Below are 15,951 nucleotides of genomic sequence, written 5' to 3'. Positions count from 1 at the left end.
GTCCCTAAGAACTGAGATCTGTATGTGTGATTTAAGATTCAGTTACTACCATACATTGGGCCCGAAACCAATGGACCCTCTCGGCTTCTTAATCACCCTAGTACTCTGTCCAGGAGTTGCAATTAGTTTCTGGTGTTTGTAGGTTATGTGTTGGCGGTCGTGCGTAGCGCTGACCCTAGGGGTGGGCTATGTTGCGGTAGATACACCGTGGCCGGGTATGCCGGGCGCCCGTTTGGCGTCTCGGGACCCTGTTGACATCGTTCGGGGCTGTATGTGGAAACCATGGCCGGACTCCCTGCGGATGGAACCTGGATAGGCGATAAACCTGGACTAGAGACTCGAGTGTTTAGGTAGGCCGTGGCCGACACCCTCGTTGGGCTTTCCGCTTGAAGGTTGCCGAGTACATGTCGTGTAAACGACGGTAAGTGGTGAAAGCGTGTATGAAGAATTACACCCCTGCAAGGTTAACATCATCTATTCGAATAGCCGCGTCTGCGGTAAAGGACTACTTGGTTGCCTATACAGTTCATAGACAAGTTAATGGATACTACTAAAAGACTCAAGAGAAGTGTGAGTACCGAGGATGGCCCTCTCGTAGGATGACGAGGGAGGATCCCCGGTGGAGTATTGTGTTGGTGATTAGTGGACTCGTGTGCAAAAACTATTTTACTAGTGGTGTCCCGCAGGATAGCTTAGCCAAGAGTCAAAGCTGGCTTGCTGCAATAACTCCACCACCTTCTTGAGAATGAGCATGTATAGTAGGTTCTGATGTAAGACTTGTTGAGTACCTTTGTACTCATGTTTGTTTAATTATTGTTTTCAAATGACAACACCGCCCCCTCTGATGGGTTTTATGTAGATCTCGATGTCGATGAGTGACTTGCCACCCAGGTGGTGATCCTGGCCATGGAGGGCCATATGTAGATAGACAGGCTTCGAGAAGCCTTCTTTCTTTCTAGTGTCTGTACTCAGACTATTTGCTTCCGCATGTGCTTGTATGCTTGTATGACTTGAGTGTCGGGTCATGTGACCCCTACCTGTACGTACTTGTTATGTATGGCTCTCTGGAGCCTTTAAATAAAGTACTTGAGTTGTAGAGTTTTGTTGTGATGCCATGTTGTATTTGCACATGTCGAGCATATTCTGTGTATGATTGAAATGCTTGGTATGTGTGGGATCCGAAAATCTAGTTGTTTATCCATGGCAGCCTTTCTTATGGGGAAATGTAGTCTAGTGCTCCTCAAGCCATAGTAGTCCGCTACAGCCCGGTTCACCGGAGTCCTACTAGCCCAGCACTACTGCTCAGGACACTTGACTGGCCGGCATGTGATTCACTTTGTTCCTATGTCTATCCCTTCGGGGAAATGTCACACGGTGACTTCCGGAGTCTTGCCTAGCCTGCTACAGCCCGGGTTCCCCGGAGTCCTGTTAGCCCAGTGCTACAGCCCGGATTCAAATGCAGATGACCGACATGCTCGATGTGATTCATGTATGCCAATCTCCATAGGTCTGTGCCGCTTTGGGTTCATGACTAGGCATGTCGGCTCGGGTTCTCTGTCATATGGATGCTAGCGACACTATCATATACGTGAGCCAAAAGGCGCAAACGGTCCCGGGCCATGGTAAGGCGACACCCGTGTGGATACCGTGCGTGAGGCCGCAATGTGATATGAGGTGTTACCGGCTAGATCGATGTGACTTGGAATTGGGGTCCTGACACGCTTTGACTGCTTCTCAAGGGGACAACCCTTCGTTGCGTCCTTCTGTTCCTCGTCATCGTTTTCTTTGGGTGTGTTCACCATGTATACGTCATGTGGTGAAGTGGGCGTCCAGTGCCCTGTGGGCAGTGGTTCCTGTTCGTCTCCTGCATCGTCGTCCATACCGTTGATGTCCTCGGAGTCGAGGTCGAGCATGTCGGTCAAGTCATCGACAGTGGCTACTAAGTGGGTGGTGGGTGGGCGGCGAATTTCTTCATCATCCGCATCCTGATCCTGCCAGACATAGTTCGACTAGGATCCTCCTGACAAGGAGAGGGACCTTAATGTGTTCAGTATGTCGCCAAGGGGCGAGTGCTGAAAAAGTGGCGGGGTCCATCCACCCGTCCATGGATGGCGCAACTGGCTCCGAATTGAGGGTCAGAGCAGCTGCCGGTGCGATCTCCTGAACACTGCCTGATGGTAGAGCTAAATCGTACTCATTGAGACCGCGTGCCGTACAAGGCAGAGGCTCGAATCCGTCGAAGATCAAGTCTCCACGGACGTTGTCCGTGTAGTTTAAGTGGGCATAGTAGTAGCGCGTTTAGGGAAAACACGCTATAGCTACTCCAGGTAGCTATAGCGGTTTCGTGTAGAAACCGCTACTGCTACCTTGACTAGCTGTAGCTCTTTTCTCAAAAAAGCGCTGCTGCTATAACCAGTACCTATATTAGGAACATATATATTACATCATTGGACCCATGCATAATAATGACTAAGTGTGTATACAAAATAGGAACATATATATTACATCATTTGACCAATAACATACGGTTCCTGAGGGTTGACGTTTTCGTTTCAGAGTCAGCTTCTTTCCCTTCTTATTCGTTGAAGAATAATTGAGACCCTCATTGTGACTTTGCCTTTTCCATGGAGTATGATTTTTCTTAGGTAAGGTAGTATTGATTCTTCTTTTGACGTATACTTCTTCATCATCATCATCTTCCCTCATTGGGTTGCCATACTGATCGTAGTCTTGCTCGTTGGCGACTCCATCCATTCAAATGATGTTCCTTTTGCCTCTCCTCACGACAACACGGCTGGGATTGCGCGGGTTGGTTATGAAGAAGCATTGTGTCATGTGCTTAGCGTGTACCCATGGCTCATTTTTTTTGCGATAACATTCACGGTAGCGCTCTTGGCGTCGGGTATAGTCATGGTAGTGAAATTCCGGTTTTCTCTTTCGACATTCTTAGCCCATCTGACACGGAACATCGTCGTGTTGTGAAGTCCAGAGTAGTCAAGCTCCCAGATCTCCTTGACCCTTCTGTAAAATCTTTCAGTTGCATCGTTGTCGCTGCCGGTCATGCATTCCATCGTCACCCCTAAGTTCTGATCATCACTGTCCGTATATTTGGCCTCCGTGTAGTACGTGTATCCGTCGATATCGTATGCCTGATAGGTTAGGAGGTTGGGCGAGGGGCCATGTGCTAAGGCGTATATGAGCAATCCGTCCTTAGAGCCCTCCTCTAGGGGATTAGCAATAATATGCTCTCTGAACCAATGCATGGAAGTGGAGTTGTGCTCTCTAGTAACTTTGGCGTCCCTCTTGCATACCCCCGGTCATGATACTTCTTTGCGATAATTTCTTTGTGCAGTGCCACGAAAGGATCTACCTCGTATAGGTGTTGTAGCACTACCAAGTTTGCGATGTCAAAGTCGTTGCATCGATCTGAGTATGCCACATGCAGTTTCCTGCGACCGTTGGAGTGACCTTCTCCTTCGAGCCTCGATCCCATCGTGCTTGTCATCGGGCAAACCAACACTAACATCAGGCGGCTGGTCTATGCCATATAAAAAATTCTCACAGAAAGAGATGCACTCTTGTGTCAGATAGCCCTGGATGATGCTTCCATCCGGACGGGACATGTTACGAACGAATCCTTTGATGATCCCATTCATCCTCTCAAACGGCATCATGTTGTGCAGAAATGACGGCCCCAAGTCTATTATGTTGTCCAAAATATGGACACACAGATGCACCATCATGTCAAAGAACACAGGTGGGAAGTACATCTCAAGATCTTTCAGTATCACAATGATCTCTTCCTATAGCCTTCGGAGCTACTTCAGACTAATCGAATTTCGAGAGATGACGTCGAAAAAGTTGCAGAGATCAATAAGCGTGTCATGGACGTGCCTGTCCATTATCCCTCTAAGGGGAACATGTAGTATCTGCTTCATCATCACATGACAGTCATGGGACTTCATCCTGCTGAACCTTTTCTTGTCCGTCTCTAGATATCTGCTTATCTTTCCACAGTAACCGGAAGTAACTTTGACTCTGGTAAGGCACTTAAAGAATTGATCGATCTCAGTCTGACTTAAGGTGAAGCAAGAAGGGGGGCAATAATCCTCTTTCTTTATTTTCTTGCCCTTCTGCTCCCGCGCCTCTGTCTCTGTCTTGTCTGACTGTTTACGGGGCGGCATGTGCAGATCTTCCCTGATATTCAAATCTTGCAAGTCTTTTCTTGCCTTCGGCCCATCCTTGGTCTTATCCGACATGTTCATCAGTGTCACGAGCAAACTCTCAAGGACATTCTTACAGATGTGCATTTGATCAAGGCAATGAGGTGTATCGAGTTTGTGCCAGTACTCCAAGTCCCAGAACACAGACCTCGTCTTCCATACCTTCAGCACCAGCTCTGGCGCCTTTTTCATCGTCTTTCCCGGCACGGGGCACTCCTTTCAGTTTTTCAATAGCTCATCGATTTTGGCACCGCTCCGCTTACGTGGAGGTCCTCTATGCTCAGCATGACCATTGAATAGATCTCCACGGTTTCTCCATGGGTCGTCCTATTCAAGCCATCTTCGATGCCCCATGTACACGATTTTCCCAGACCCGCCATCTTTCCTTAACGTTAGTTGCTGAGACGTTGTATCGTCCATGCACTGCATGCATCCGCAATATCCATGGCACACCTGGCCTGTGACATATCCGTAACTGAGATAGTCGTGCACCGTCGTGATCAGCACGGCTCTCATGTAGAAATACTCGCCTTTGCTGGCATCCAATGTCTTGGCCGGTGTTTTCCATAAATGTCTAACTCCTCTTGAAATAGCCCCAGATACAAATTAATATTATTTCCTGGTTGTTTCGGCCCTTGAATAAGCATGCTCATGTGAATGTACTTCTACTTCATGCACAACCAGGGGGAGGTTGTACATCCATACAAACACGGGCCATGTGCTATGGTTGGTGTTCTGGTTGCCCAACGGATTCATGCCATCGGTACACGCGCCGAGCATGATGTTCCTTGCATCACATTCGAAATACCGATAGAAGCTATTCAACGCTCTCCACTGGCTTCCATCCTTGACGTGTCTCAGCTTCGGATCATCTCCATCGTTGGGCTTCTTCCTCCCCACGTGGCAGCGCATTAGCTTTGCTTTCTTGGGATCTACAAAATACCGCTGGAAATGGGGAGTGATCGGTAAGTACCATACAACTTTCTGGGGACATTTCTTCCCGGCCTTCTTGTATCGAGAAGCATTGCACACCAGACAACTTGTTTTTTCCGTGTGCTCCTTCCGATAAATTATGCAATCGTTGATGCATGCATGGTATCTAACATGCGGCAGATCAAGAGGGCACACGATCTTCTTGGCCTCATCAACACTAGTAGGACATAGATTTCCCACAGGAAGAACATCCTTTAGGTACTTCAGATGCTCATCGAGGCTAGTGTCGGTCCATTTGTTTTTAGCCTTCGTCTCCAGGAGTTGGAGCATGAAACTCAAGCGGGTCACCTCAGGATTGCAACCATCATACAATGGAGTGTTCGAGTCTACCTCCAGTTGCTCCAGCTTAGCTTCCTCTCTAGAAGAAGCTCTCTCAGTACTCGTCTCCTAGCGAAGCAGTGCTTGAACATGAGGGTCCCGCACGATTGAACTTAGTACCGATGAACTCTGCTGCATGGAGTCCACGTTCTCTCCGCCGCCATGTCCGACGACTTCTACTCCGCCATGTCCGGCCCCTTCTCCGCCGCCATGTCCGGCCCCTTCTCCGCCGCCATGTCCGGCCTCTTCCCCGCCACCATTATCGATCATCTCTTCGTCTTTCCCCGTGTTGTCATCGCCTGCCCCGTCGGCGTCCTCAACATCGTCATCCTCATCTTCAATTATCCACCAAGTATAGCCATCCATGAAACCAGTCATGAGCAGGTGCGCTTCGACACGACAATCATCATAGGGGTCGAGCCAAACTATTCCTTTGCATTTTCGACACGGACATAAAACCTCTGTCCGGTTATTTTCTTTCATGTCCTGCACCGCCGACCGCAACCACCTGTCCACCATCGTTCCACTGACCATCATGAACATCTGCACAGTAATAATAAAAAAATTGATTACAAAAATGCATGCATGCATCAAAGTCATACAAAAAATCGGCATGACCTTCCCTAAAAATAGGACATATATAGATCTAGAGTTTGCCCGGAATTCGCAGAAACGGAAATAAATCGACATTTCGGCAAAACATAGGCAACTCAAAAGCACAATTTGGCGTCAACACATGCCACACACACAATTTCCATCATATTGCCCAATTATCATATCACACACACATACACATGTTTCCATTTTGCAAAAGCATGAAATTTTAATCACCTCTATCTCGAGATCGAGCACATGGTGGAGATGATGTAGGGAGATCAAAAGTGCACAAAGCTCTTCTTGGCAAATATAGATCCAGTTAGGGGCAAATGTGTCACTTAACTAAATGCTACATCTACCTACACAACAAAAAAATACACATCCATGACATTTTGGGCCGAACAAAAAAAAATTCTGTCATACATATGACACTTCTATGACGATAATTGTGACAAAACCCGGTATCATCATATATGTGGTGGGCTCCTACTTCTATGAAAAAAATCATGACAGAAAATGGGCTTTTCGTCCTGGGCGGGCCGGAGACGCAGCTGCATTACATTCTTTGGGCCGTCCATGACGGAAAAACCGTGGTAGAAGTGAGGGGGAGGAAAATTTTGGGGAGTTCCCGGTTACGGTGGGAGGTCGGGGGCTGAGCGATGTGCGTTCCTCTCGTACACGTACGAGTGTGTGTGCGAGGCGTTGGCTCTAACTGAACCCGAGCGAGGCGTTGGGCTCTAACTGAACCCGACCGATTGCACTGCAGGCTATGCGTTACTGAACCCGAGCGATCGATCGATGGCTGTTAACAAAACCCGATTGAGCGATTCCTTGGCTACTGCTGCTAACTGAAGCCGATCGATGGGATAAATAGTGAGCGTTGCGGGGGGGGGGGGGGGGGTTGGATGAACAGTGAGCGGTGGTGTTGCTTCTGGATGAATAGGACCCCGTGGTGTGGTGGAGGGCTGGATGAACAGTAGACGGTGGAGGGGTGGATGAACAGGACCCCGTGGTGTGGAGGGCAGGATGAACAGTAGACGGTGGAGGGGTGGTTGAACAGGACCCCGTGGTGTGGAGGGCTGGATGAACAGTAGACGGTGGAGGGGTGGTTGAACAGTAGCCGGTGGAGTAGCGCGCGGTGGAGGCTGGATGAACAGGAGCCCGTGGAGGCTGGAGGAGGTCGACGGTGGATGAACAATAGCTCGTGGAGGCTGGAGGGGGTCGACGATGGAGATGAACAGTATCCCGTGGAGTCCCGTTTTGCGGTATGCCACACCCCTCCCAATGAACAGGACCCCGGTTTCGACCGTAGCGCTCCAACACAAGTCTGTTTCCTCCGTTTTGCGGTACGCCACACCCCTCCCGATCAACAGGACCCCCGTTTTGACCGTAGGAGGTACGTTTCCTCCGTTTTGTGGTACGCCACACCCTTCTCGATCAACAGGACCCCCGTTTCAACCGTACGAGGTCCGTTTCCTCCGTTTTGCGGTACGCCACACCCCTCCCGATCAACAGGACCCTCGTTTCGACCGTAGGAGGTCCGTTTCCTCCGTTGTGCGGTACGCTAAGCCTTGTTTCCATCGCCTCTTCCGTCCAAGCCCTCCCGATGAACACGACCACGCATTCCATTCCGACCCATGAACACGACGACGATGCTGTTTCTCCGTTCCGACCCAGCCATGTACACGAGCCCTCGCCGTATGTATGTGCGAGTAGGCGTTCGAGACCCCGCCCGTATATACACATACGTGGCCATATTTTATTTCTTGCACCCTGGCCGCTGTACGTACATGTACATGCTACGTGCGCGCCTCTACTACGACACATGCGTGCCTCTACTATGACATGTGCGCGCCTCTACATCGACCAGTATGCACGTACACGTTCGCGACCAGAATGTCAACGCTACGTACGCTTCGACCAGGTGGGTCCCGACTGTCAGGCACTTCCTTGCCTGCGAAGATGTAGCTGGTGGGTCCCAGCTATCAGGGGGGCGAAATATGGTGGCCCGTCCGGTGGGTCCCCGCTGTCAGGTGGAGGACTAATTATTTTGCACGTAATAAGGAGGCACTTCCTTGCTACGGCCGTGGACCCAGCTGTCAGCCTCTCCACGTACAGTCCACGTCCGATGGAAGCCGTTCCTTGACCACGTTGACCACGCCGTGCCGAGAGCACCAGGGCGGTGGACGACGACGAGGCCTAGGAAGGGGATGACGCGGAGCCAGGGAAGACGTGGCAATGGATGCCCACGCGTAGAGGAGTACGAGGGCGCTGGTTCGCTGCGGTGTGAGGCTGCCGTCGCCGCAGAGTAACACGGGGTGTGGATGAGTAGAGGGATGGCCTGGCCAGCGGTGGAAGTAGTAGGGGGTGGTGAGGCCTTCGCCGCATCGCAGCCGGCCACGGGAGGCAGGAGCACGAGGCACGACCGGCGCTGGTTTGGGCAGCTGGAGCAAGAAGACCAGAGGTTGAAGAAGCACGACGGCCGTTGGATGGACATCGTACGGTCACTGGAGCTAGAATCGTGCATATTGACTAAGTTGACAAAGCCCTCCGTCCCCGTCAACTTAGTAGGCCCACAAGTCAGCCTGCCACTATACTGGGTCCCAGCTAACAGGGGGAGTATTCATTTTTTTGTAGGTAATAAGGAGGCACTTCCTTGCGTGCGAAGATATAGCTGGTGTGTCCGAGCTGTCAGCGGCGATAACATTTTTTTCGCGAAATACAGAGGCCCTTTCGGTGGGTCCTAGATGTCAGGTGGAGGAATCATTATTTTGCGCGTAATAAGGAGGCATTTCCTTGCGTGCGGCCATGGACCCAACTGTCGGCCTCTCCACCTAAAGTCCACTTCAGATGCATGTCGGTCGTTGGCCAGATTGACCAGGCCGCGCCGAGAGCACCAGGGCGGTGGACGACGGCGAAGCCTAGGAAGGGAACGACACGGAGTCAGGGAAGACTCGGCAGTTGTTTCCCACGCGGAGGGGAGTACGAGTGTACGAGGGTTTACTGGTTCGTCTGCCGTCGCCGGAGAATAACAGCAGGTGTGGGTGAGTAGAGGGATGGCTAGTCCAGCGATGGGAGTACAGTGGGGCGGTGAGGCCTGTGCGGCAGCAGAGCCGGCCGCGAGGAGGAGGGAGCAGGCAGTCCCGCCGGCGCCTGTTTGAGCGGCTGGAGCAGGAAGAGCAGAGATTGAAGAAGCACGACGGTCGTTGGATGGCCATCCAACAATCACTGCTTGTGCGTCAACCTTTTTTTAGGAAAGCCTCAAATCTGTGGGAAACAACATACAGCCCATCTGCCATTATTTCTAATAATTTACAGCCCATTTGCTAATTATTAAGGTTTTTTTGGAGCCCATATTCTTTTTGTTAGCATCACAGCCCATATTGTGGCCACGGTTAAAAAATTATACGAAATTTTGCATATTTCGGTGTGGCCCGAACTGTTTTTAATCCTGAAATTTTGACTCACATTCAAACTGATTTTAAAAATAAATGTATATCAATATAAAATCCAACAAATTCTCCACGCATAAAAATTAATGTAATTTCAAATCTCGAAATGAAAAAAGATATTTGAAACTAATTGCCGGTTTGATGTGTTTTAAAAATGTACAGCCCATTTCTCATTACTGATGGGCCATTTTCTCGGCCAGCCGAATGAAAGCTCTCCTCCTCGTCTTGAAAGATTTGCAGCCCAACAGGCCTGACAAAGCGACTAACTTGGCAAATCACAAAAAACCTGGGCTGTGGCCGTGGACCCAGCTGTCAGCCTCTCCACGTACAATACTCTTCCGATGGAATGTCGTTGACCACGTTGGCCACGCCGCGCCGAGAGCACCAAGGCGGTGGACGACGGCGAGGCCTAGGAAGGGGATGACGCGGAGCCGGGGAAGACGCGACAGTGGATGCCCACGCGGAGAGGAGTACGAGGGTTCACTGGTTCGGCTGCGGTGTGAGGCTGCCGTTGCCGCAGGGACTGGCTAGCGGTGGGAGTAGTACGGGGCGATGAGGCCTCATCGGCAGCACAGCCGGCCACTGGAGGCAGGAGCAGGCGGTCTCCCCGGTGCTGGTTTGGGCGGCTGGTGCAAGAAGAGCAGCGATTGAAGAAGCAGCAGGACCGTTCGATTCAAATCCAACGGTTACTGCTGCTAGAATCGTTTGTTGACTAAGTTGACAAGCCCTGCGTACGCGTCAACTTAGTAGGCCCACAGGTTAGCCTCCCAACCGGTGCGCCCCAGATGTCAGTGGGAGGAATCATTTTTTTCGCGCAATAAGGAGGCAGTTGATTGCGTGCGGCCAGGCAAGCGGAGGGAGTAGGGTGGGCCGGGGAAGCCTGCGCGACATCACGGCGGGCCACAAGAGGAGGGAGCAGGCAGTCCCGCCGGCGCTAGTTTAGGTGGCTGGAGCAGGAAGATCAGAGATTAAAACAGCACGTCGGCCGTTGGATGGACATCCAACACTAACTGCTGCTAGAATCGTGTGTTCACTGACAAAGCCTTTCGTAAACAAGTCAGCCTCGAAATCCGTGGCGTGTACAACCCACTTGCTATTATTTTTATATTTTTTACTCATTTTCTAATTCATATGGAATTTATTGCAGCCCGTTTTCCATTTTTAGAATTGCTGGCCATTTTTTGGTCAGTACGAGGGTCAAAAAATTAACTAAATATTTGGGAAATTTTGAAAATTCACAAATTTTTGCTGGGGAACGAAATATTCTTAATCTAAAAATTAATAGCCATAGTAAAACAAATTTAAAAATAAATTAGTACTACTAGTCGTCAACCCGTGCACCTGCACGGGCTAGAAATTTTAATACTAAATATAACAAAGTTGTGAAATTTCAAAATGTCAAACAATAATATGAATATGTTGATGTTGAAATATGGATGTGCTACTTTATGAAGCTTATAAGAGGGTATGTGTGTTATTTTGATAGAAAACATAGTGACAAACAAAAAAGTTGTTGCATATATCATGTATTCATGACAAATAAGTGTACAATAAGTTAGAAATGACCAAGTGCCCTATTGTAGCATATATCTTCCTTTCTTACCCTGCCTGAAGAAGATATACATCTTCCTTTTGGCCATGGAAGCACCATAGAATTATAAAGAGTCTGTTTCTATACGCAATAATGGAAACATACATGCACAACTTTCTATCAACATACACGAGATCTTTGTAAATAATATACATATTAAAAAAGATTGTTGTGTATTCTCATTATACCATAGATTATTCAGGATAGAAGTTCTTGTCTCTAACAACAAAGTCTTAAAAATTTCTTATATGATTAACATGGATGGAATTTTTTAATACTTTCTATCCATACTATATATACATATCTATATGTCACGTCGACAATCATGTGTTTACATGAGATCTTTGTGGCACATGATACATCAAAGTTTTTTCGTGGCTATAGTAATATATGTGTATTTATAGCTGGTTTAATGACTAACATTTTCTTTGTTGTAAGGACAAAAAATGCATAGACATACTATATATGCAAATATATATTAGCAATCTGCACCTCCAAAGAATCATGTAAACCCGTGTAACTCACAGATCGCATGCATGGCAAAGAAATGTATCTTTAAAAAAAATACATAATACTAATCGACACTCCAGATGATTCAAAACATATGCATCTTGACACCACTACCTTGGAGATGGCGACATTAGATGCAGCTGAATCTGGTGCGCTCCTCTATAACATAATCGGGTGAAGTGTGCTCATAAACAGGCATGCATATTTTTGCAAATTTTAGGATAGGTTTTACTTGCATGTGGACATGGAGAAGCAACGACGAACTCGAGGACATCTGATAGATAAATTGTTGAGCTTCCTGACCGCTGTAGGTTTGCCAATGGGCACTGTACCAATTAGGACAACAACAGGATCAAATTTACAGAATCATCAGTACACCTCATCCTACACTGCATTGACCATTATCATCGTTAGATTGTAGTCTGCTCAGAACTTTAAGCCACGTAGAATTGTTAGAGGATGGATTTTATAGTTGGCCTTTGTTAGATCATAAATGTAGGTGTACTTTGAAGCTGGCAATGGATGTTGGGAGGGAGACATTGCGATCCTGACAAAGTGGAAGATCAAACGTCGCTTGGGTCCCTCATCATCCCTTGCGGCACCTAGATTTAGGATCCTTCGTAGTTCACCGATGGACATGCAGGTTGGAGAGCACACTTGAAAGTGATGGGGATATCATTTGTTGAGAAAAACAGCCGTCAACAGCCATAGTTATCTGAGGAGACTAACAAATCCAATTTTTTTTTGACTCTTGTCTTCTCCCTAGGCCAAGAGAAATGCAATCTTTTTTGGAAGTACATAATGAGGATGAAGAAGGGCATGGCGATCGGACGGACCGAATATTGGGCACGAGTATGGCGATGCATGTGCGTAGAGGAAATGTCTATCCTTTGGATAAATACCCATCTATATTGTATGTTGTGACAATGACCACTTGATTGCTAGACAAACTGGCTTGAGGACCGGAACCGGCAGAGATTGAGTTGCTCCGCATCAGCGAACCATCGACACACCACCTTCAGTGCATCATTCAATGTGACTGGGCACGGAAATTGAGATGATTGAAAGAATCTCCTGTCCAATCTGAATTTAAAAATTAAATTCACATTAAAAATGTAGTGAACTCTTATCCGATCAAACCTCTACCACTTTTCATGTATCCATTCTTTTTTTACATGCACGTAAAAAATCCCAACGATGCAATATTTGGTTGGTGAATTAATTCCGTTTCCGGTTTTAGCAGGACACCCTCATATCTTTTTTTTTCTTTGAACCATGTTGCAACGGCCCTACACGTTGCGCTTATATTCTATTTGTAAATATATGCCTTTTTGCAATGGACGCATGTCCCTCTACACGCACGTGCAGGAGTAGTACTATTTCTTCTATCACATTGGGCTTTAAAAAAACTTAGCACGCTAGATTTAAATCATGTATGAGTATGATTTGTAGCATATCTGCCAACGAAAAACAAAACATTAGCATAGATGGAATCTTGAACTTGCATGCAGATGCCCGCTAAAATGCTCGTTATTGAAAAAAAATCGAGGGGACGTTATGGACACTTTTTAACTTACCATGTTGGACATAAATCACGTATGACTTGTAGCTATCTGCCATGGGAAAAAATCGTAGCATAGATGGACTTCCTTTTTTGAGCGTGCAGGTATCCTTTTTCTTTTGAGCGCACAGATACATGCCTAAAAAGCTTTTTATTGACTTCCTCTTTCCTTAAGTAATCACGTTGGACTTAAATCACATATTAATTGCAGCATATCTGCCAAGAAAAAATATCTTCACTTACCAACGTGAATAGCCTTATTTTAAGGAACCAATGGATGCCTTCTTTGTTTTGTTTCATGGGAGAAGATTTTATTAATGGAGTTTCAAGGGCAATCAAATAGATTTGTTATTTTTTCCTTTTCATCGCAGAAGTTTTTTTTATGGAAGGAGGCTATCATTTTTTAAGGAGACGATGGATGCTGTTTTTTGTTTGCCCAATTTTGAACGTGCCATATTCCTTTTTATAGAACCATTAGTGTTACGTATGTTTTCTTTTTATCTCAGGCGTTAATTATTTAATCCAACGATATAATTAATTTTGATGATGTGGATTAATGAAAAGGCTTGGAAGGTGCCTCCAATTAGTAAATATAAGATAAGATGTCATGTTAAATCCAATGAAATACGTATAAGATATCAATGAAGAACAAAAACAAAAAAAGAAACTTATATCCCATTTGCTATAATTTTTTTGGAATTTTCAACCCCTTTTGATATTACTTTTAACAAACATTGACCATACTCTTAAGCCAGGCCGGAATGCATCCCTCCTCGTCTTGAAAGATTTGCAGCCTAGTAATTCGGAGAAAACAAATAGGCCTAGGTTGGGTATTCTTCAAAAAGAAATACTGGGCTAGCTATTTTCCCAAAGAACTGGTGCATCAGCATTTAGCTTTATTTATTCATTTATTTACTTATTTATGTTTAGGGGACCATGAGCATGTACCTGGGCCTGATTCATGTGAGAGCCTCTCTTCTAGTTAATTATGGGATTCTCTATTGGGCCTTTATTAGTGGGTTGCATGTTATCAACAAGTGGAAAATGTGTTCCGAGTTTCAAAAAAAATGTGTTCCGTACGATAAATAGTATGCGCTACGTACGGTACGGGGCACTAAAGGATCGAATCATGCAACGACTTCCAAAACATTGTGTTTGTCATTCTAACAACACATTCATTCAACCAACAGACGAAATATACTATTGATTGTACATTGAAAACAGCAGCAGCAGCAACCAGGGCTGGGGGTGCAACAGAAGCAGTAAGCAGGCCAGAAGAATGAAGACGCATCTCTCTCTTCCAAACCAAACATCAGCCATCATTACAAAAAGGGCTACCAAAAAAGAACAAGTGTTTGCATCAAACTAAATAAAGTTCCTACTACACCAAGTGTACGCATCTAACTAACTGGCTCAGTTAGACGTCACTATTTATTAAGCTGTGGAGATTGGCTGACGGCTTGAACCAGATGGTGCCTGACTGGGGAAACTCCAGCCAGCATGTCACAGTCTGATACTTGCGACCCTCTCTCCTACTTTGGGCTACAGAGCGTGGCGGCACATATCAGGGTACGGTGCATGCCGAGACGCATGGTACACTGTGTACACATAGTTTTGCCTGATGAACGAAACCGCGCTGCCATCATGATCCTTGCCGTCGGTTATCTCCTGGTTAATAGGATAATTCATTCCGACAAACAGAGAGCGTGTACCAAGGCTACTTACCAGCCTCCAGTCAAAAATTCCTGAAGGCCCAGAGAAGCTGGGATCCTGCTCAAAGACCTTGCAGTGATTGTGATTGTATTCCGCGAAACAACACGTCCGGTACGTGCGAACGATCATCAATCTTTCGCCATCGTCTGATCGAGCCAGGAACCACCTGCAACTGCCATGCCGCTTTTCTTTGAAAGGTTCTGGGATTAGGAAGGGTAGGGACACCAGGCGGCCTACAACATCATATCAAGATGGAGTCAAATAAAAAAGGGCTCTTGGTTTAGTTAATCTTAAGAACAGCATGTTATGAGCATGAATATTTTTTCAGCAAATGTTGGCAGTAATATAAGCAAGCCATCATGATATCATAGGAAAGTAACATACTGTTGTAACAGCCGTTTGTAGCGATGACTGGAGTAGGCCAGCAATACGTCCAGCCATAGAAGGAGTCGACAGCGTAAATGAAGCCCTTGTGTTCAATTGCATCAGAGAACCATGGAGGATGTATGATCCTGCGATGGACGTGCAGATTTATCCACTTACCCTAGTGACCTGTCAGATAGGCGAGACCACGGTTGAAGAACGCAATTAGCCTGAAGTCTTTATAATTCGCAGATCTTGTGGGCACTTGGTAGATTACAACGTTGAGCAAATAAAACTTGGTATCATGTTGGCTACTATAAGATTCCGAGTATTCTGGGCCGCGGTGCCAAAGCAGTGCAGTGTTAATCGAAGGAAGGGGGATCAACGCCGGGTGTAGACCTCCACGAGCATCCAGCTGTCGCGACCGTCGACGAGCACCATCCAAGACGTGTTCATGCTGACCCAGTACATACCTTTGATGTAGTTGAGGCTGACAGGGATCGGATCGCAGTTAAGGGGGTTGATGCTCGCCACCCTACGATCGTTATGCTGTGTGACACGCCGTTTCTGAAGATCTGGCGGCATCAGCAAGCAAGGAGCTGGCTTAAAAAGCTCCGGCCTGAGGGCTTT

This window comes from Triticum urartu, chromosome 1A, assembly GCF_056163025.1.
Source record: "Triticum urartu cultivar PI428250 chromosome 1A, HENAU_Tu73, whole genome shotgun sequence".
Taxonomy (NCBI): domain Eukaryota; kingdom Viridiplantae; phylum Streptophyta; class Magnoliopsida; order Poales; family Poaceae; genus Triticum; species Triticum urartu.
The sequence above is the reverse complement of the archived record's forward strand: the minus strand, read 5'-3'. Positions refer to the sequence as shown.